The following is a 22,072-nucleotide window of genomic DNA, read 5'->3' on the forward strand; positions in this document are numbered from 1 at the left end:
CTGTACATACAGTACATACTCTAAATACAGTACATATAGTATCTTGCACAGACATACCATACGCATCAGACGATATGTGACGGAACGCTAGCTAAGCTATCCTACTGGGAATAGTACCTCTAATTAGTGTTCACATGGCCCATGTTTTGGACATGTGCTGGAGAGAGAGGGAAAAAAACCTGGCTAGTCTTTTCTAGAGATATCCTTCTTCCCCATAATAAATCTGTCCACGTCTCCCATCCAAACAGCTCCAATATGCCAGGGAGAGAATTTACAGTGCATCTCTGATTTGTTTGCTGCTATTAATGGAGCAGTGAGGAAGGAAGTGGTCTGTGGCTGCCAGCGTAATATCTGACCTCTGAGAGTGCATTAAATCAAGGCATTAGGGGCCGCTGTAATAAAGAGGACAGCCAAGGAAGGCAGAGTGCGCTGTCCAAAACAAACATGCCCCAGCCGGCACAACACGAGGATGGGATCGTAACCGCAGGCTGGGCTGATATGGTTTTATAAGGGGTGCTTTGGTGACAGTCAGTCAATCCAGTGGGTTGTCAGTTATGGTTGAGTACGAGCCAGATAGAAGAACCAGCACAGGGGGCAGCATTGTAGAATGTAAAGCAATGCATGGCTGATGCTGGGGCCAGGAGTTTTCCTAGCCACGTGACCTTTTTAGGAAATCCTCCTGTCCCTATTGAAGCCGTATTTGAATATATGTTTCTGTATAAAATATTTACTTTCATTATAATAAGGAAATACATTATCATTGATGATTATTTTCATCTAGGAGAGGGTGAAGATGACTATTTGGTGTATCTTACCCTTTGCCGCATGCACAGGTCCACAGGCCTGACTGCATTTTAAATAACTGTGTCTGTGCCATAGGAGGAACAAAATTACATTCATTATCACATCACGACTGCTTTGGTGAGTTTCACAAATTGACAGACCATGTGGTGGACTTTTCTGTGTCTTTCAGACTCAGATAATGGACAAGTCTGATAGAAAAAGGCCCTTCACTCGTGAAACAAAAGGAACTAAAATCAGGGAATGCGAGGGCCATGTCTGGCTCTGTGGGGCACCATTTATTTGAGGTGGGGGGCATGCCCTTTCAATGTCAAGGCTTGTCTGAACACTATACTGTTTTTCACTGATATTCATTACCATACTGTGGTCCTCTGTAGCTCAGCTGGTAGAGCACGGCGCTTGTAACGCCAAGGTAGTGGGTTCGATCCCCGGGACCACCCATACACAAAAAAAAAATGTATGCACGCATGACTGTAAGTCGCTTTGGATAAAAGCGTCTGCTAAATGGCATATTATTATTATTATACTCCTGTATTACTAGGGCTATTCTTTGAATTTTGCCTTTCTGTAGACGCTGTCACAATATGAAAAAGGAATTTACAGGGGGCACATCATTTTAACTTACACTGCAATAACCTAAACTCAACCTACACTTCAGCTGCAGTCTGATGGTGGCCTGAGTGGACTGGTTTATAATAACCTAGATTTAAAGGGCCAATCCAGTCGTTTTTATCTCAACATTCAATCATTTCTGGGTAAAAATTAAGTACCTTACTGTGATTGTTTAAATGAAAATGGTAAAAAATTAACAAAAATAGCTTCTTAGCAATGAGACATTTCGCAAGCAAGAATTTCGCTAGGACTGTCTGGAAGTAGTTTGAGTGGAGGGAAAAGGGAGAGCAAGAAGCAGCATACAGTATTTCAACCATATCTAAGGCGATTTTACCAAAAAGTTCAGACATCTACAAGTAAACTGGTGCACTCAGTCAAGCAAAAACATATATGATTCAATTGTGAATGGCATTTACGGTGGAGACACGGTGTGGCTAATCTCAGTGCGAAGGCTCCCGGTGAGAGCAGTAGTCCAATGGAGCTGTTACGTTAAAACAAAAAAAGGCCCGATGCCATCATGCACTGATGATGAAATACTTCAACACGGATTATTAGAATGTAGTAGAACGAAGACAATTTGGGAACTAATGCAGTTTCCATTCAAGTTTAACCAAATGCCATACTGTATGGAAAAATTCATGGAATATTCAATGAGATCTACAAAGACCTTTTCCGCCTCATTATATTTATAGTAAAGCTCCAAAACAAGAGATGATGCAAACAACTGTCTATATCTCCTGAAAGGGAAGATAATCCGAGTTATGATTTTAAGACTGATCTTTTTTGTTAAGTCTGAGTTGGGGGGTGGAAAACTGAAAAGGTTTGGAACTATCTTTATTTTTGGTCTTTTACCTAATTTACCGCCTGGTGATGTCACCAGACAGTCCAAAACTGCATCCCACGAAAACAGGCTGAAATTTCAGGCGGTATTTTTAAACAGCTCTTACACTAAAAGAGCATTATCATCATTTTCACAATTTCACAGAATTATTCCAACCTTATAGTATGGAAATAAACAGTGGGGAGAACAAGTATTTGATACACTGCCGATTTTGCAGGTTTTCCTACTTACAAAGCATGTAGAGGTCTGTAATTTTTATCATAGGTACACTTCAACTGTGAGAGACGGAATCTAAAACAAAAATCCAGAACATCACATTGTATGATTTTTAAGTAATTAATTTGCATTTTATTGCATGACATAAGTATTTGATCAACTACCAACCAGTAACACTTCCGGCTCTCACAGACCTGTTAGTTTTTCTTTAAGAAGCCCTCCTGTTCTCCACTCATTACCTGTATTAACTGCACCTGTTTGAACTCGTTACCTGTATAAAAGACACCTGTCCACACACTCAATCAAACAGACTCCAACCTCTCCACAATGGCCAAGACCAGAGAGCTGTGTAAGGACATCAGGGATAAAATTGTAGACCTGCACAAGGCTGGGATGGGCTACAGGACAATAGGCAAGCAGCTTGGTGAGAAGGCAACAACTGTTGGCGCAATTATTAGAAAATGGAAGAAGTTCAAGATGACGGTCAATCACCCTCGGTCTGGGGCTCCATGCAAGATCTCACCTCGTGGGGCATCAATGATCATGAGGAAGGTGAGGGATCAGCCCAGAACTACGCGGCAGGACCTGGTCAATGACCTGAAGAGAGCTGGGACCACAGTCTCAAAGAAAACCATTAGTAACACACTACGCCGTCATGGATTAAAATCCTGCAGCGCACGCAAGGTCCCCCTGCTCAAGCCAGCGCATGTCCAGGCCCGTCTGAAGTTTGCCAATGACCATCTGGATGATCCAGAGGAGGAATGGGAGAAGGTCATGTGGTCTGATGAGACAAAAATAGAGCTTTTTGGTCTAAACTCCACTCGCCGTGTTTGGAGGAAGAAGAAGGATGAGTACAACCCCAAGAACACCATCCCAACAGTGAAGCATGGAGGTGGAAACATCATTCCTTGGGGATGCTTTTCTGCAAAGGGGACAGGACGACTGCACCGTATAGCGGAGAGGATGGATGGGGCCATGTATCGTGAGATCTTGGCCAACAACCTCCTTCCCTCAGTAAGAGCATTGAAGATGGGTCGTGGCTGGGTCTTCCAGCATGACAACGACCCGAAACACACAGACAGGGCAACTAAGGAGTGGCTCCGTAAGAAGCATCTCAAGGTCCTGGAGTGGCCTAGCCAGTCTCCAGACCTGAACCCAATAGAAAATCTTTGGAGGGAGCTGAAAGTCTGTATTGCCCAGCGAATGCCCCGAAACCTGAAAGATCTGGAGAAGGTCTGTATGGAGGAGTAGGCCAAAATCCCTGCTGCAGTGTGTGCAAACCTGGTCAAGACCTACAGAAAACATATGATCTCTGTAATTGCAAACAAAGGTTTCTGTACCAAATATTAAATTCTGCTTTTCTGATGTTTCAAATACTTATGCATGCAATAAAATGCAAATGAATTACTTCAAAATCATACAATGTGATTTTCTGGATTTTTGTTTTAGATTCCGTCTCTCACAGTTGAAGTGTACCTATGATAAAAATTACATGACCTCTACATGCTTTGTAAGTAGGAAAACCTGCTAAATTGGCAGTGTATCAAATACTTGTTCTCCCCACTGTATATAAAACACAGGAAAATCACACTTTTGACTGCACTGGGCCTTTAAGAGTGTTAGGGCAGTGCCGTGGGATGTCTAGCGACTTTTTGGTTTGGCTTTTAATATTCACTCATCTCGAACACACAACAACAGCACACACTCCTCTCACAGCTTTAGAATTGGGTTAGCCCAACAGACAGGTGAGAGGGAGACTGGTCATATTACACCTGGTGTAGCCTATAAGAGAAGATGCCTCAATCCTATAACATCAGCTAGAATGCAGACCGACCCATCAAGCAGTCAATGGCTGACTGAATGAACTAACCAAACACAGCTTCTTTGTTTTGATCTGATTCCGCCGTGAGCAACCATCAGTGGTTTGTAGGCAGTATTCAGTGTTTTACACTGTCTTGCCACCACAAACCCCCAAAAAAACATCAAATGAATGTGTTTGTGCAGATCCATCTGTGTGGAGGGAAGGAGCCAGCTAAGTGAGTCCCAACCATAAAATAGTGTGAAGAAACACATGCAACATTAGTAGCAAAGCAAATTAAACTATCTGTTATTAAACACAAGGTGTAAAATTCATTCCTCTGGCATCGCTCTGTTGGTTAACTAATTATGAAACCCTGAATCGTTTGTTGAGTTTACCCTAGGTGCATTGAGTACGTGTTTAGTCCTGTAAAAAGTGGGTTTATTACTAAACAGCTCTAAGAGCGAGTGATTCAGCGTGAGGCTGAGACCAAGCAGAGCCAGGGGCTGCTGGGATTGCTTAATTTATATTCCACAGATTGCATCAGAAAATTGTGAGACTTAATTGGAGACAATGTGGCCAGAAACAGATATGGAGAGACATGTGACTACAACAATGGCATCAAAGATAATATTTAGCTAAAAGCCTGTGTTAATGATGACAGCAACAACCCTACCAAGCTGTTCTACAGAATGACATCCCTATAATCATTAGAAAAATACTAGCCCTCACGACTATCCCCCCAAATAAACTTCAGTCGGGTTAGATATGCTCAATTGACTTTCCGTTGGCACGTCTACGTTTAGAATCAACAAGCAATTGTTATTGCAAATGCTCCCTTGCATCCATCTGAGGACATGTTGACAAAGCTTTCATTTATGACTGATTCCCCAGCCCAGCGAGCATGGCCCCAGCGTGACGTTGATTAGGTGGCTTGTACGAAATAAGCTTGAGAGGCCCAATTCACTGCAAACCTATATTCATTTAGTTCTGCAGATTTATACTGGCCTGCTATCTCGGCAACAAAATCCAGCATGACATGAGAGTGAAATTTGCCCTTTTGAAAAGAGGGTTAATCTTTCTTTCTTTCCCACTGCAACTTCAATCTCACTGTGGCCAGCATGCCTCCAATGATCTGGGGGCCACAGCCAGTAAATGAAATTAAATAAACCCATTAGTTACAGCACTGTTACCTTCTCACCTCTGCCCAGATGCGCTTTCATGGTAAGTTGTCCCTTCATAAAAAATAAAAAAAAGGGACAGAGTATAGGATTGTGATGCCAAAGTGACCTTGACAGGGAGGCCTGTCCTCATTGTTCATCACAGAGATCAATTAAAATAGCCTGTTTCAATACAGCACAAGCCCAATATGTTCCGCAGGTGTCTGAAGGTAAATGTATGCTTATTGAAATACTTAACATTCTCCTTCCTCGAATCGTGCAGATGTGAAACAAATGGGAGGTCGATGGGAGTGGAAGGCGACCGTGAGCAGAGTCATCCCAGGCATAATGAAAATGAACGGGGTGAATAACCGAGTGTAGCTTACATATCTAAAGATAAACCTCAGACAAAAATACAGAGTCTAATCAAATCAAATCAAATCAAATTTTATTGGTCACATGCGCCGAATACAACAGGTGCAGACATTACAGTGAAATGCTTACTTAATCCTGCTACAGCCCTGGGTATGGGATGGCATGTTTTCACTCCTCTCTTTTTTCCTGCTCTGAACCATATCTTGTGACTATACTGTAACTATAGTTTGACATCTATGGGATATTTAGAGAAAAACAAGACCATGGGAAACACGTGATTGTATCTGTGATGTCTGACTGTGTACCCCTTTGTACATACCCCCATACATTAAGGATTATAGGATATGTAACTTTTCTTTTAAACACACAATCATCTTTAACATGATTTCACTGAAACACATTTCCTCATGTGTCGCCCTGCACACGTGTGTGTGGCTGAGCATGTTAAAGGCATAAAGAAAAACTATCAGCCACATTAGCTAAGAGTTGGCTTCACATGGTTGGGAGGAGCTAATGTCCCCATTAAATAGGCAGAGCACGTCAATTTGCCCCTAAATCTCTAATGCCAATAATCCAAATTATCCAGGAAAAACAATCACCTTCTGATACACCAATTAGTAATTAGCATAATCCCTAAAAGCAACCTTTTGCATTTCATCGGCTTAGTCCAAGTCTCAAAGGAGCTTGGCACAATGCCGCAGCCTCTATATAAAAATCACTTCCACCAGCCTATACAGAGGATAGAGGACAGCGTTCTCATGGTGAAGGACTGATTAATAAAGTATTCTTGATACAGATGGTTGAAACTTGAGAACCTAAATACTTATAAAGGGTTTCTATAAACAGAACTCCCAATGAAGATTTCCTACTTGAAAATCCCAATCAACACAGAAAGGAAAGGAAAAGGTGCATACCTAGTCCGTTGTACAACTGAATGCATTCAACTGAAATGTGTCTTCCGCATTTAACCCAACACCTCTGAATCAGAAAATCATCTCAATGTAAGGACTGTGTTGTGCGTAGTTTACACGTGTAATACTCAGCTCCTTCATTGTTTCACACTGTGCTAAAATATTCTAGCGGAATACCCCATGGTGATTTCAGGCAAAGAAAGAGTATGAATAAATAAACAACATAAAGCGATGAGAAACTTCAAAGGCAATGGGACAATCACAGCAAACAAGCTCCTGGAAGCCAATGAATGTGTTGGTCTTTGTTTGTGACAGTGACTCAGGGGTGTAAACAGAGGAATTAGCTCACACCTCCGGAGTCTCAGCACATCGCGCTGCCATAATTGAATTAAGCCTGTCAAGATTGTTGTGAGCTGTGGATGGCGTCAGTGATGAGAGGTGCATGTGGGCTCACAGGACCCCCATATATTTCTATAGCTAGAACTGCCTTTTCATTCTGCTCTGTTCTTTGGCGAGTCTTTGAAAAAAAAGACAATTGCTTTCCATGTTCATAACACCATCCCATTCCAGACTATATCTCAAGTTAATTTCTGCATCTTGATACGGCCAAGCTGATGTATTTCCTATGAATACGCTCTGTGTGTAACATGTCATGGGCATGCAGGCGAAATAATGCTACTGGTGGAGCGTGGAGGGAAAAGTTATGATCTCCACTCTCCCCACATCCCTCAGCTTAACACACTCCTGGAGTTCATGTCAGGTTATGGCCACATATTTGAAACATGCTCCCAACAGCCCTTGTGTGACGTCTTGGCTCCATGGCCAGCCCTGTCAGAGAGAACCCTGCTCTGACTGAACCAATGCATCAGCTTGCTTTTGGGTCTGTGTCATGAGACTGCATCCCTCACAACCGATAAGGGGCATGCATGCACAGCACCAAGTGCTCCAGGAGAGGCAAAATGAAAATTGGAATCTTGACAAGTATGATTGACATGCTTATTTGTCCCAAAAGGAAGTCTTATTCAGAGATATTTAAAGATGGCTGTAAAGCAGCATTCTGCCGAATGGAATCATTGTTCCTTCTGACTAGATGCACATCATGGCAATTCTGCAGCAAGTAAATAACCCTGGGAGATAGGAATCCTTTCAAGCTTAAAATGACTTGAGCTTATACTTTATTTTTGGTGCAAAATAAATCATTTAACAGGCGAGACTGGGGCTGTCATTTTCAGGCAATCCATCTATGACATGGAACTGAAATAGGAGTCTAAGAATTCCCTGTTTTCCCATTGGCGATGGAATGGAGTAGAAGGCAGAGTAGAATTCCATCCAGTTCTATTTTGACAGACACAAACCTAAAGGGAGGCTGTGCCTTGATGGCAACCATACCCCACTGCCAATTCATTGTGTTGGCAAATTGAATCAGCAAATTAAATTCTAAGCTCAAGTAAAGTAAACTTTACTGGAATTGGAGAATGATCATTTAGGTGTTTGGTTGTAGCTTTGTCTACGACACAGAATAAGAAATGAATGTCAAAGAGAGAGGGTAAGGTATTGCATGTGAAATAGCAAGTAGAATGAAATTGTCTGCACTAACCCTCTGCCAGAGTGATCGTTCCTCTCTCTAAGCCACAAAGGATGCAGCACTATTACTTCTATTCATAATGTTTATATCACAATAGAAATAGACTAAGGCTGACCCTGGAGTAACACAAAACTAATTGAGTCCACATTCTCCCAACACAAAACACTGATTCAATTACATATATATACATTTTTTCCTAGGCAGTGCAATGCTGTGTGGATGGTGTTCATGACTAGACTTATTTTGATAATAGCTGCTGATATGGTTGAACTGGAAAGATAAAGTGTTGTGAATTGTTCCCACAGTTCCACTGTAGATATACATACACACACGGTAGCTATACACACCTAAATATCTAGCTAGAGGATATTTAGCTAGCTACCGTGTAACAGGTATCGTGTATGTGATTATACACAAGAGTAAATGGCTACAAAAACCTGCCATTCACGGTTGTAGGAACTTGCTACAGAGTGGGTTACATTAGGTTATTTAAGCGTGATCCAATATCCATATTTATCCAGACTGACAGTAATTGGTGGTGCAGCAATCTGAAGGTTCTGATTATTCTCCTTCATATAATCAAGTTTAACAGCCAGACAGAGATGACACAAAGGCTTTCTGCTGTCTGTGTCATAGCGCTGTGCCTTGTCTGCATCCAGTCAAAGGCGCTGGAACAGGAAATAAATATGTTTCTGTTGTGGACGCTGGTGGAATCTGGGCTCTGTGGTGCTTGGGAGTTGAATGTAGAAAAGGGGAGGTGAATGTTGAGACCGACCTGACTGCAGCGGTCCACTCTCTTGACAGGCACTGGGGCATGCTGCTAATTAAAAAGTTGAATTCCACGACTGACGCGTTGGCATCCCAGTACCCAGAGGTGCGTCCTTGCGAGCCTTGGCGTCACCTAATAAGGTATAGGCAGATTACGGCTTGCCGGGGAGAAGCAGAGGACAGCAGCAGCAACACAGGCCCAGCTGGAAGATGGAGGGATGGTCTCCAGCCTGCTGCTCAGGGATCTGGCCCACCTCCCTCCATCCCATCTCCCCGCTGACTGGAGTCACGGGCCCCTAGTCTGGTGGCAAGAGTCAGGGAGCTGAGCTGTGGAGCGGCATGCTGAGGTGGGAGCGCAGGGGTAAACAAGGGACAAATGCAGGATTTAGACTCTGATGCTACTCTCAGCAGTAGATCGCTGTCTCCGACACACACTTCCTGTCAGAGGGTCCTGTCTTACTACACTGAAGGGTGCGGATAAAGCTGGGGCTGGAATTCATGTTATTCTCCTCAGAGTCCCCCACGGGCCTGCAGCAGTGAAAAGACATGGTGCTCTGACATGGTCTCTACACTACCAGCATTTCATATTTACAGAAAAAGAAGAAGCAGCAATGTGGAAATTCTTTCCTTAAGCTTTTTCCACCATTCAGTGGGAAACAAGAGAGCCTCGATAACAAAGTAGATAAAAGAATGAGAGTACTTTATTGCATGGCCTTGGTGGAGTGTAGAGCCTGCACTGTGTGGGCTTCAGAGCTGTGTAGGTCCATATTGATCAGAATGCATTACAACTCACACAAAGAGAGACAGTCCTTGGTGATGGCAAGGCTGATTCTTTGGCATCTTTTTTAAAGGCCACCTCATATAAAAGCCAGCAGGCAGCAACCAAGATGGAAAAAAGCCTCCACCTAAGGTGAAATAGCTTGGGGAAGGGAAGCACTTTCAGAACACTGTGCTGCACTTTATAAGCACCACTGTAATTTAACATTATTGTTTGTCACATTGTGCAACACAGGGCCATAGCCTTGCAAAGGTACAAAACAGCTCAAAAGATTTACAGTCACATTGCCTCAGCTTTTATCTCTTACAAGGTCAAGGTGTCATTCTCCCAACACAATGATAAGGGTCTCGGAGACCTCAGAGCCGCTTCAGAGCCTTGCGTTTCATTGACAGCTCACACAATATGATCTGCAGCACAGTAGAACAACCCAAATAATCTTCCTGGAAAATCAATTGTATTACAAGCAATAGAGTTGTTCATAAATACCAGCTCAATGAATCGTCTGTTGTTTTGCAGCACCTATTTAAACACAAGATAGGCTTCCAGGCAGCGGCGGGATTCTAATGATGGTATAGCTATTATTACACCCAGAAAGAATGACCTACTCGATAAAGACAATAGCTTCTTTTCAAAAGCGGTAAGGAGTTTAACAAGGCATGAGGTCCTTCCCGACAAGCCTTTTAAACATTGTGTCACCCGGTAAAATACACCAAGACGCTGCATCATATTTCAAGAACAAGAAGATTAACTTACTCCTTGTGAAATATATGCCCAGCGGATGGGGTATAAAAATACGTTTTCACTTGATATTTCTACCAGATGAATTCTGTATGCATACCGGGATTCTGGAGCACTGTATAACTGCAAGCACAGAATAGCTCTCTCGGTGCACACCTCTTCAGGCTGTGCATTTATACTGGCTTCTTTTAAATATTTTACAACGGTACCACATTCATCCTCTGCCAGTGTCTAACACTCCAAACCACCACAAAGTATGAAATGGGTCACCACTGCACAACCAAATTGATTCAGTGCTTTTGATGACATTATTGGACTCAACCTCCAAAGCCACTGTTAAATGGTCGTGATCATGATTTCAGTCATAGGATTAGGCACACAGCCTACACAGTAGGCCTGCATACAGATGTAATGTAGTATATTTTTTTAAACAGCAAATATCCACAAAAATGACATGAATTGTCTGTAGCATCGGGACGTGGGCAGATCACGTAGCTCTGAGTGTAACCTTTTTTTCCTTGTCACACTACAACACTGTTCACATTTGGCAGACAGAACAGTCACATTGCTATATCGTCCCCATGGGTGTAAAAAACAACCCTACCTGATACTTACATTTCTGCATACGTCATCCTGAGGTTAACATTACTCAGAGGACGAAACGCAGAAATAAATGTTAAGAGCGCTTAAGGGATTTGGTTGGCTCAGGGGCACTAAAACACACAAGCACACTTTGGTGTTATTTATGTAAGCCTGTCATCTTGTCGTCTAATGAGCCTGACACCGTAAGTGTAATGAAACGTCTCACATTAACACGGGCTAAATGAATAGCCAACAGCCGAGGAGAGGAGAGCATAGCTCCCATCCACACTGCAATGAGTTGAGACAGATGGTCCTCTGTATACCCAAAGCCCAGAGCCACTGTACTAAACTGGATTCACAGCCACAGCACCTCATCGCTCTGGGCACAGGCACAGTCAGGGACTCTGTGTACTACTGGCTGGCTTCATTTTCATTCTCTGCTCACTCAGTCCATTTGAAAACCAGCATTCCCCTGGTCGGTCAGACCATTATCTTGCTAGATGCTGGCGCTTTATTGAGCGAGTGTCACTGCCAAACAGAGGGACAGAAGAACCCTCAAACAGACCGTGGTTCAATGCCATGATTGTTTTTCTTTTAAAAAACTGAAATAAATCACAAAGGAGGAAGTGAGATGTGCAGTGTTGGAAAACACATTTAAAAAAAACATGACTGGGTGATGAACCTGACTGGGGGAATCTTTACCTTGAATGTATTGCATGTGAGAAGACATGGATGGCACAACACTCAGGATCAGTAGAGACACATCTGGATTAGCAGATCAAAATGATGATCTCTCTACCCCCATGCAATCATATAGCAAAAGGCTGGCAATATGGCTTTTAGATAGATGGACTTTAATAGGCCTTTAGCTACATGCATTTGGTTTCAGCTCTGGTGGACATTACACAGCATTTGCTAAATAAACTCAATATTCCATAGTTGGGAACTAGCTAGTATCAGATGAAAATACACAAGGAAATACATTTGGTCGAAATGAGGCAAGATTGTCTATATTTGGGACACCATTAGAACATGGGGTACAGTATGAATACTAACTCAACATCACATCCCAAACCCAGAGTACACTGCTAAGGTACCAGACCTGTTGCACAGGGGCAGTTCTAAACACCATAGAAAGGTAATACCACAACTGTAGGGGGATCTGAATAAGCAAGAGCTTAATGGAATACATTGTTCCAATAAATGCACTCCCACGAACACCTGATTGACTGAATAGTTTGGCTATTGCTGTATGCTATATTCATATAAATTCATACTATGATAAAACACTGTATATTATTGTAAAACTAGGTTCACTGTTCTTCAGAAGCAAGACATAAAGGTATGCTGCATAAAGGCTACTTTGTTCCCTAGGTGTGGTTTCTAAGTGATGTTAATATTTTAACTTATCATCCAAATCAGTCTAGCTCTCATTTTGATGCAGTGGAATATATAGAAGGATTAGGCTATCTGATAAACTGCTTTGTATTGTTGGATGTAAAACAAGTGGGGGATATTTTCCTAGACTAGAGACATTTTTAAGCAGAATTACCTTGGCAGATACCCATCTAATAGTTAGGCTATTTTTAAGCAGAGTTGTTATTTTTATTATGATTATGATTATTATGATTATCATGAATAATGGCATTGATACAGTGGTATAGGCATACTTATTATTATTATTAGAGATAATCAAATGTATCTAATATATCAACTAATAGAGACTACCAACACCTTTTATGTTATGTGGGGTAGTGAGACCTCTGAACCAGATAGAGTGAAGTGAGAGTGGATGCGCGCACCTGTACCAATCCAGCCCTTTCTCGTAGTTCCTGTCGAAGAAATGTGGCTCATTCCCAACGGCTCTGATGTCGGGATGGACCCTCAAAGCTTCGAGCAGAGCCCTGGTCCCTCCTTTTTTCACACCAATTATTATGGCTTGGGGTAATTTTTTCACCCCATAATCCGAGGTGCAGTTCACCCTGAGTTCGTTGTCCGTGGTGCTGAATTCCTGGTGCTCCCTTTCCAGAGCGGGAGATTGATACACCGCGGCAGCTTTAGTTGGAGCCGCCTGATTCCTAACCCAATCCAATGTTCTTTGTTCGGTCTCCACATTATCTTTGACAGTGGAAATTGCAACCGTTTGCTCAGCGGCAGCAGTCACCTCTATCAGCTCCTCGTCCAAATAGCCCTGGGGTGAAGTGGAATAAAGTTTCTCCCTTAATGTCACGAAAGTTGTCTCCTCTGTCACCAGCCTCCCTTGGTACACGTAGTTATCTTGCAAGGGGAACTGTAACGAGTTGTAACAGCTCATCAAGCTATAGAACAAGTAGGTGACAGAAAGGGAGAGGGTGAACATGAATAACATTTTCCGGGGCACTTTAGAGGTAAAAACCGAAGTGCTGGACCAAAATGCCATCTCTGATAGCAGTGATCCTCTCAAAGAAGTGGCCAGACATGTTTCCACCCCAAGTCTTGCATGGACACTCAACAACAATAATCTGTCACTATCAGCACTGCTCCATTTGAAAATGAGAGTAGCTGAAGCACTCCAGCATACCCCCAATTCGCATGGTTATAAGGATAGAGGAAATAGATCTTTAAAATTCCGAAAGAATATCGCGTCCCTTTTTTGAGTAGCCTATCGATTTCTTATTCCAACGCTGACAGCCAATGTCACAATTTATTGGCCTGAATTTGCAGATTAGAAAGCCTGCGGTCTGGCGTCCTTCCAAATGAGCAGCCTGGTTTGAAATGGGCAGTGTGATGGACGAAGTCTTGGCATTTTACTGGAAAATAAAACAGGGAACGGCAAAGTGTTTGAAGTAGTGTGCAAAGCACGTCTTCTTCCCGATCCACTGACAAGCACCACAGTAGATTCAAAACGGCCAATTACAAATCCTGAGGATCTTCCCAACAAGGGTGAAAAAACTGCCACACATTGGTCCTCTCACTGCTAACTTTGTGCAGTAGAAAGTGACCAACCTTTGCATAAATATTCATTGACTCCTCTCTCTCAGTGGCCAGGAATGTTGCTTGCTGTCCTAATGCCTTCTGGTGGTTGGTAGATACGATGTGCACATCAACTGTGTGAGCTCACCGGAACCGAAGCACTATTATATTAGTAGGAGCACCACAAGCTCAGTAAGTGAACACCCACTTTTCGCAATCCGTGCCAGAGTGTAGGAAACTCAATGAGACGTCAGATACGACAGCCAGATAGCACTGAGATGGCATTGGGAAGGCGGGATGACTATTCCTCCTCCTCTCCTTTTTCTATGCCTTATGGTCAGCAAAGATATTGCTGGATGAATGTAAGGGTGAGTAGGGAAACCTAGAAAGCGGTGTATTGCCCTGTATACACTTAACCCAGTAGAGAAGACATCTTAAAGTTAATTTGCTCAACTAATGTAGGCTACATCTGAATTGCCTCAAATTATTTACTGAATAAAATGTGTCATTGTTATTATTATTATTATTATTATTATTATTATTTTACGACTACTACTACTACTAAATAATTATTCTACAAGCAGCTTATGGCTGCTCCCTACTGGTGTTCTCTGGAACAGTGCAATAGTTGAATTTCAGTAACCGTGATCTTGGGAGATTTTACACAAGAAGGTAGGATGGATGGTTGGAGAACAGATCAATATTTTTTTAGATGGAAATTATGTGTGATGAAAATCGTCGTTTCACTCCACCAATTCATATCAAAGAGGTTGTTGCTTCTCATGCATGCTGGTCTGATACACAGGAGGGCCACATGACAGTGCTAGGGAGTGCATTGCAAGTGAGCTGGAACCAACACTGGGCTGTGTAGCCTTACTGAGGTATTTTGCATTGAAGATGCTTATGTAGGGATAACATATCTATACCACATGTATTACACAAGGTGACAGTCAGTATTGTTCCCTGAATTGAAAATTTTTTGACAAATTTGACTTATGCCCTTTTGGGAGGTAAAGTAAGATATTCTAGATTGTGAGCCACTGAGAAATGTCTCCTTTTATTAGAAACTCTCATTCATCATACTCCTCAAACACACCAGAAATATCTGCACCACAGCAATGCCTGGACAACAATAAATGGAGGGCTCACCGCTCTCAAAGCGTAATGGCAGAGGTCATCTTAAAGTTTTAGCATCTGAAAGTATGAGAGAATGCTTATTTGGCCAAATTTCTCTTCCCATCACATCTCTAAGATCGTGTAACCAGTAGTTTGGCAAATGAAACAGTGGCTGAGCACAGAAGAAAAAAGGTGAGACTTAAGATATGTTATTGACAAAACGGTGCACATTGCAAAAAGCAATAATGCTGGAGTAGTGAACAAAAAAATCAAAGTGCAGCTCTTTTGCATTAGACCCATGGCCTCCCACAGGACAGGAAATGCTGTACAATCCAATAGGACATCTCTTACACGGAGAAAGGCAGATAAATTACACTCTTCCTTGTACTTTTTTCTTAGCAGTTGTGGTACATACTGTACAGCCACTTCAGCATACAGTATGTTTTATTATAGTAACATTATGTACAGGTAACTGCCAAAATAATGGAAACACTTGAGTAAATGAGGGATACAAAGTATATTGAAAGCAGGTGCTTCCGCACAGGTGTGGTTCCTGAGTTAATTAAGCAATTAACATCCCATCATGCTTAGGGTCATTTATAAAAATGCTGGGCAGGCCATTATTTTGGGTACCATTGCTATGCACCCATAGGATTACAATGCCCCAATTCACAGGGCAGAAGTGGCCACTGAATGGTTTGATGAGCATGAAAACGATGTAAATCATATGCCATGGTCGTCTCAATCACCAGATCTCAACCCAATTGAACACTTATTGGAGATTCTGGAGCAGCACCTAAGACGGCGTTTTCCACCACTTTCAACAAAACACAAAATTATGGAATTTCTTGTGGAAGAATGGTGTCGCATCCCTCCAATAAAGTTACAGAAACTTGTCAAATCTATGCCAAGGTGCATTAAAACTGCTATGGCTTGTGGTGGTCCAACGCCCTATTAAGACGTTTTATGTTGGTGTTTCCTTTATTTTGGCAGTTACCTGTATCTCCACTGCCATTCAAGGGCTGTATCAGGGATCCTCCAGTCCACACAGCAGTCCACACATGCGTGACATTTGGTTGGTTAGAAGTTATAATAACTGTTAATATAATAATCGTTTATTGGTAATTGAAGGTTGGTAAGTTATAATTATATATAACTGTCACGCCTGCTCCTGCTCCCCCTCCCTGGCACTTGAGGGTGCCAGGCTGCCCATCATTGCGCTCATTGGACTCACCTGGACTCCTTCCCTTTGTTAATTACCTCCCCTTTATCTGTCTGTTCCTCTGTTTGATCCCAGTGTCTGCATTGATGTTGTTTCATTTCCCCTGTCCAGACGCTGTCCATGTTTTGTTCCTGTCTGTTTTTTTTCATTATATGTTCACTCCCTGTACTTGCTTCCTGTCTCCCAGCGTCTGTCCTCACAATAACAACTGGTTGATAACACCTAACTTGAGATAATCACTTTTGCATAATGCATGAATTGGTGTCAACAGGAGATGTGTATGAAAAGTTATACAGTACTTTGGCACAGTGTGGGTTGTTGAATGTGGAGGTAGTTGGAGCTGGCCTAAAGGGATCACTGTGACGCTATATCCAGGACTCATTGTCTCCTGGGCGCTTTTTCTTTTTCTGGAGGATGTCTCAGAATGTCTGTGTTTTAAGATTAGGGAGGAATTATTGCAGTAAATCAACTTTGATTGCATTCTTCAAAATTGGCATGAAATGGAGTCAATATTTCAAAATGAACAGTTCATTTTTAGTGCCTGTCATACCAAATTATATCTATGCATTAGAGAAAAATACTTGCTGTAGAGGATCGTAACCTCAACTCATCAATGTGTTAAATCATTGTTGAAGTCATTATGAGTTTACTGGAATTCATATCATTTCCCAACGATACAGGTGGTTTAGCCTTACACTGACGTAATGAGCTGCTGTGGTGCACCACAAGAGCACTATATAGTCACACAGTCACAGATACAGTATGCAAAAGCAATGCAATGATAGCAGCCATGTCCAAGATCAAAGTCATTCTGTGCCTTAAATTGATTGAAATCAATCGATGATATAAATAATTAGCTAATGTCAGTAAACACAGTATTTATTGTAAACTGTCACAAGAGGATGACAGCAGCGGGCTTTAGAGACATGATGTCTGGCTAAGCATCACTTCAGTGAGATGCTCAGAACACTTTGCTGAAGCCACATAGACTCCCATGGTTAGAAATGGCTGGAGTCTGTCAATGCAGAGGTGAAGTGATAGATACCAGGCCTTTATGTGATCGATAATGCTGTTTTCCCCCAATGTTGACCAGCCTGCCACTCTGTGAACTAATTAGATGATAAAAAGTGATGGATGTGAATTAAATTCAGCTGGCCCCTTAAAACAACCTCCTGTGGGCTTTGGATCATTTCCTGATGACCTTTTAGATCCCAACTTTATTGTATGTGAATGCAATTAAATCAATTTGTTGGATGTTTGCAATGCAGCAGTTGGCTCCAAGGTTGTGGCCAGATAAGAGTGGCCTCTCTGTGCTTCAAAAGCCCACGGAAGCCGGCAGAACAATTAAAGGTGTAAATATGATAAATGAAAGAGAAGTCAAATGAAACTAATCGTTAAGGCAACATCCTACATAGAAAGCAGTTGGAAAATGGACAATGGGTATTTTCCTCTATTCCACTGTAATAAATAAAACAAAAGATAAATCCCTATTGATCCTCATTCCAAACACACAAGATAATGAGGTTTCACAAATTTGCCCTGATAAAAAGTCACCGTCTAGGACTGCAAGAAAAGGGACAAATTATCCACAGTGGGGTTTGTTGGGGAAATAATCCAATAACCTCAGAATGGGTCATACTGTATGTTCGATATAGCAACCAGTGAAGACCAAGAGACCATACTTAGAGGGAGGACAGAGGGAGGACAGAGGGAGGACAGAGGGAGGACAGAGGGGGTCTGATACTCACGCAGCACCTGAGTTGAGATGTACAGGTAACTGCCAAAATAAAGGAAACACCAACATAAAGTGTCTTAATAGGGACAGAACTAGCTTCAATGCGCCTTGGTATAGTTTCTACAAGTGTCTGGAACTCTATTGGAGGGATGCGACACCATTCTTCCACGAGAAATTCCATAATTTTGAGTTTTGTTGAAGGTGGTGGAAAACGCTGTCTCCGGCACCGCTCCAGAAGCTCCCATAAGTGTTCAATTGGGTTGAGATCTGGTGTCTGAGACACACACAAGTACACACAAACGCGCACACACACCCACCCACCCACAAACACTTAAAACCCCCTATGCTCCTTTGAGAACCCTCTTTCAAAGTCACTGAGATCTCTTCTAGCCATGGTAGCCAAACTAAGCATGATGGGATTTTAATTGCTTAATTAACTCAGGAACCACACCTGTGTGAAGCATCTGATTTCAATATACTTTTAATTCCTAATTTACTCAAGTGTTTCCTTTATTTTGGCAGTTACCTGTATTAGGCCTCTCCCACTGGATCACTGTAGGGCCACCATCAGCAGGTGCTTGGGGAGCAGAACTTTTATCCCGGCTCTTGCTTCATTAAGGACTATGCTATGGGTTGTACGTTATCATATTGTTTCTGCCTGACAGACTTCATGGTAATTTGCAATACATTCTGTATGGTCAATCTGTCTTTGAGAGACAGAAGCATAATACCGTCCCTAAACACTAGCAGACCTTTACAGTATTAAGGGTCTTGCACATTGGTAAAACAGCAAGAGAGGATCAAGAAGAATGTTGAAAGAGACAATGGGCCAGAGATCTTTAGACTCATTTGGTCTGTTGATCCACTTCATGAGTCACTTAGCATGGACTATTTTTGGAATGGTTATAGTCATTTTCAGAGAAATAAGGTTAATCAGGAATTGGTCAGATGAAATAATTTCCTTCTCTTTCTCTCATGCTGTATTTATACATTGTGGTACTAATGAGCTATCTTGGGGTCATTGGGTGTGTAGCTGATGCAACACTTGGCCTGCTGAGCACTGTGAATTAATGGAATGCCATTGGAGCAGTAGTGAAAATGCACTGCACCGTTTGAAGCTATATCAAGATAAATAAAAAAAGCTCCTTCGAAGAGTCTCACATTCAGAGAGAAGACCCTGCAAAATCACTTGGCTACTAATGACCTATCATTGTGATATGTCTGGGATTGATGACTTTCTATTTGCCCTTTAAACTAAGTACCGCCTGGGGATCATGTCCCACACATCATCTCCTCCCTGGAGTGGTGACATCAGGAAACACTGTCATCTCTCCCAGGGTGCTTTGGAGCCTCTACTTCCTCATCCAGCAGTAGGCTATGGTGACAAGAGAACAACCTGTAAGCTGCTGCGATGGCTCCACTCCTTCTGAGTCCCAGACAGGCAGCCATCCCTGAATCTGCAAGACGTCCCCACGGTGCGGTGTGGCCCGTTGCCTCCCAGGTGTGGCTCCCTCAGCATAATTAAGGCGGGATCTGCCAGGGCTTCTGGGCCGGGGTCATTCATCAACCAGATCACCTGCAAGATTAATGTGCCCTCGCTGCAGCGCTGCAATGGATTGCTGCCACTTGCTGAGATCATTAGCGCTGGCCTGGCGTACCACTGCAGAGGCACTCCCCCGCTCAGTGGAGAGGCAGATTTGCAGCTTTGCATACTAAATTAACAGTCCATCATTGCCTAATTAAGGGATTATTGGAGACACTTGTGTCCAGTCCCCCGGACAATAAACCATAACTGAAGGGCAAAAGAGATAGATTAGCTCCACCTGCTTGGTAGCACATTGCAAAGTAATAAAACTGCTGACAAAGATAAGCTACAAAGGACAACTGGGAGGAGGGAGGGTGTCAACAACCCACAGCATTTAAAACCCCAAAGGATTCAGAGACACTGTTTAATAATTCACGACTCTCCGTAAAGCAGTAGGAATCTGGACTGCAACATTTCCCCCAGACTACCACATAAACAGGCCTAACATTATTCTTGCAGGTGCAGAAGGTGATCATAGTGCCCTGTCCATTCTAAATGAACATGCTTGGTTTGGGAGCACCGGAGGTAAGATAGGCTAATTATTATTTGCAGACATGAAGTGAACAGTGTATCTCACATACAGATCTCCAAGGTGCTCTGCAGCCTGTATGGGTACACACCACTCATTATTGAAGAATGGGGCATGGCAGTCCTCAAAAGACCAATTGCACAGTGTTGCTCAGAGCTACATGTGAATTGAATACTAAAGACGAGGGATAAGTAAGGGCCGATTCCGATAACTCACATTCAAATCCTCCAGATAATTGCTTGCATTCAATTCTCACTAGAGATCAATTCAATCGGCTTACATTAATTTAAAGTCACATTTGGAGTGAGTTCTACCAAATCTATTTCTTCAACATCATCAATTCCATCCTTTCAATCAACCTCATTATTTTCATATTGATAGTTGACTCCAATATACCAATAACATAGGGTGAGGGTTGGACCTGCCATGCAACAAATCATGACTTATTCAAATTCTTCTTATTTCATATGAAATGGAAAATGGCTAATATTTTCAGATGAATTAACCTCTAGCTCTGAAGCTTTGATGAATTTAAGTGAAAAATGAAGATGACCCTAGCTTTGACATGAAACACAACAACAGAGAAAAAGAGCATCCACTTGTTGTGTAAATCATCCCAGCTCCAACATACACAGTGCAGGGAAGACAGGGCGGGAGGGTTGAGTATGGCTTTGCCGGCTGTAAGCCTCCCAGTGTATGAGGCTTGTTTTTCATTGACTGTGTCAGGAATCAAGAGGGCTAATCCCTCTGAGAATTCAGATGAAAGTTTCAAAAGAAATAATGAAAGCCATACTGCCTGAGGGTGCATATCAGGGTGAACATACAGCAAGCTGGAGTGAAAGGCAGCAGCCATGCACAACAAGCATGCAGCAGAAAAACTGAATATAACCAGCTTCCCCTGCCTGCCTGCCTGCCTGCTTGCCACCACCCCCACTACCAATTAAAAATATACATACTCACAATATTTCTCCAAGACATAAACAAATACGCGCATCAAAAACTTGGCATGCTACTCTACTAAAAAAATCACAGCTTGTTCACTTTCTCCATACGCAGCATTAAAATCTGAATATGACCCTCAAATTGACAAGCCAGTATAATGAAAACATGGGATAATTGGCTGTTACAATTAGCTATACACCAAAAAAGATGATCTTCCATCACATGCGTGTAGTAGACGTCGCATGCATGTGATGTTATTACAAAGACTCTTTGTAGCAGGAGAGATAATAGCAACTGAGCAGCTTGTGTGTACAATATCATGTTTACATATGTTACAGAATTTGTACTGTTTGTATGTGTGTGTGAAGTTCAAAATATTCGCCAGTGTCTGGAGGCTATGCTTTATATCTATGCGTCACAGTATGTATGGTATAAGGGCACTCAGATATATATATTTTTCATGCGATATTCCCAACAGACCCTTTGCAGAACTCCATGAAGCGCTTCACTGTGAACTTCCAGAGCATGGCCTCTGACAACTCCCATCCTCTCTGAATGTGTCTTATTTATCAGAAACACCATGCCAGTCTCGTTTTTCCCCCCAGATAGTGAGCACTGAGCCATGTCCTCTGTGGTTCTCCAGTCTACGTCATTTACACAGCCTCAGTAGGCCACAGCATTCTTTTAGAGGGGGAGTAGTGGGCTGCACAATGTATGGAGGTGTATGATTAATTGGGCATCTGTGACCCTTTCAGGACCTCAGGCTAGGAGTCCTATAAAATGGTGAGTTCCACCTTGCCTTTTTATCATTTCTCATGTTATGTTA

General features: G+C 42.4%; 1 pseudogene across 1 annotated transcript in view; it reads right to left on the reverse strand.

The window, feature by feature from the left end:
• The window catches only part of LOC311103415 (heparan sulfate glucosamine 3-O-sulfotransferase 4-like), a 77,914-nt pseudogene extending 64,268 nt beyond the window's left edge, over window positions 1-13,646 (reverse strand). The window contains exon 1 of the transcript in view: window positions 12,968-13,646. The product of the transcript in view is annotated as a heparan sulfate glucosamine 3-O-sulfotransferase 4-like (transcript). The remainder of the gene's footprint in view (window positions 1-12,967) is intronic.
• Between the last annotated feature and the right edge of the window lie 8,426 nt (window positions 13,647-22,072).

The sequence above is a fragment of the Coregonus lavaretus genome, assembly GCF_964263955.1.
Source record: "Coregonus lavaretus genome assembly, chromosome: 28".
NCBI classification, from domain to species: Eukaryota; Metazoa; Chordata; class Actinopteri; order Salmoniformes; family Salmonidae; genus Coregonus; species Coregonus lavaretus.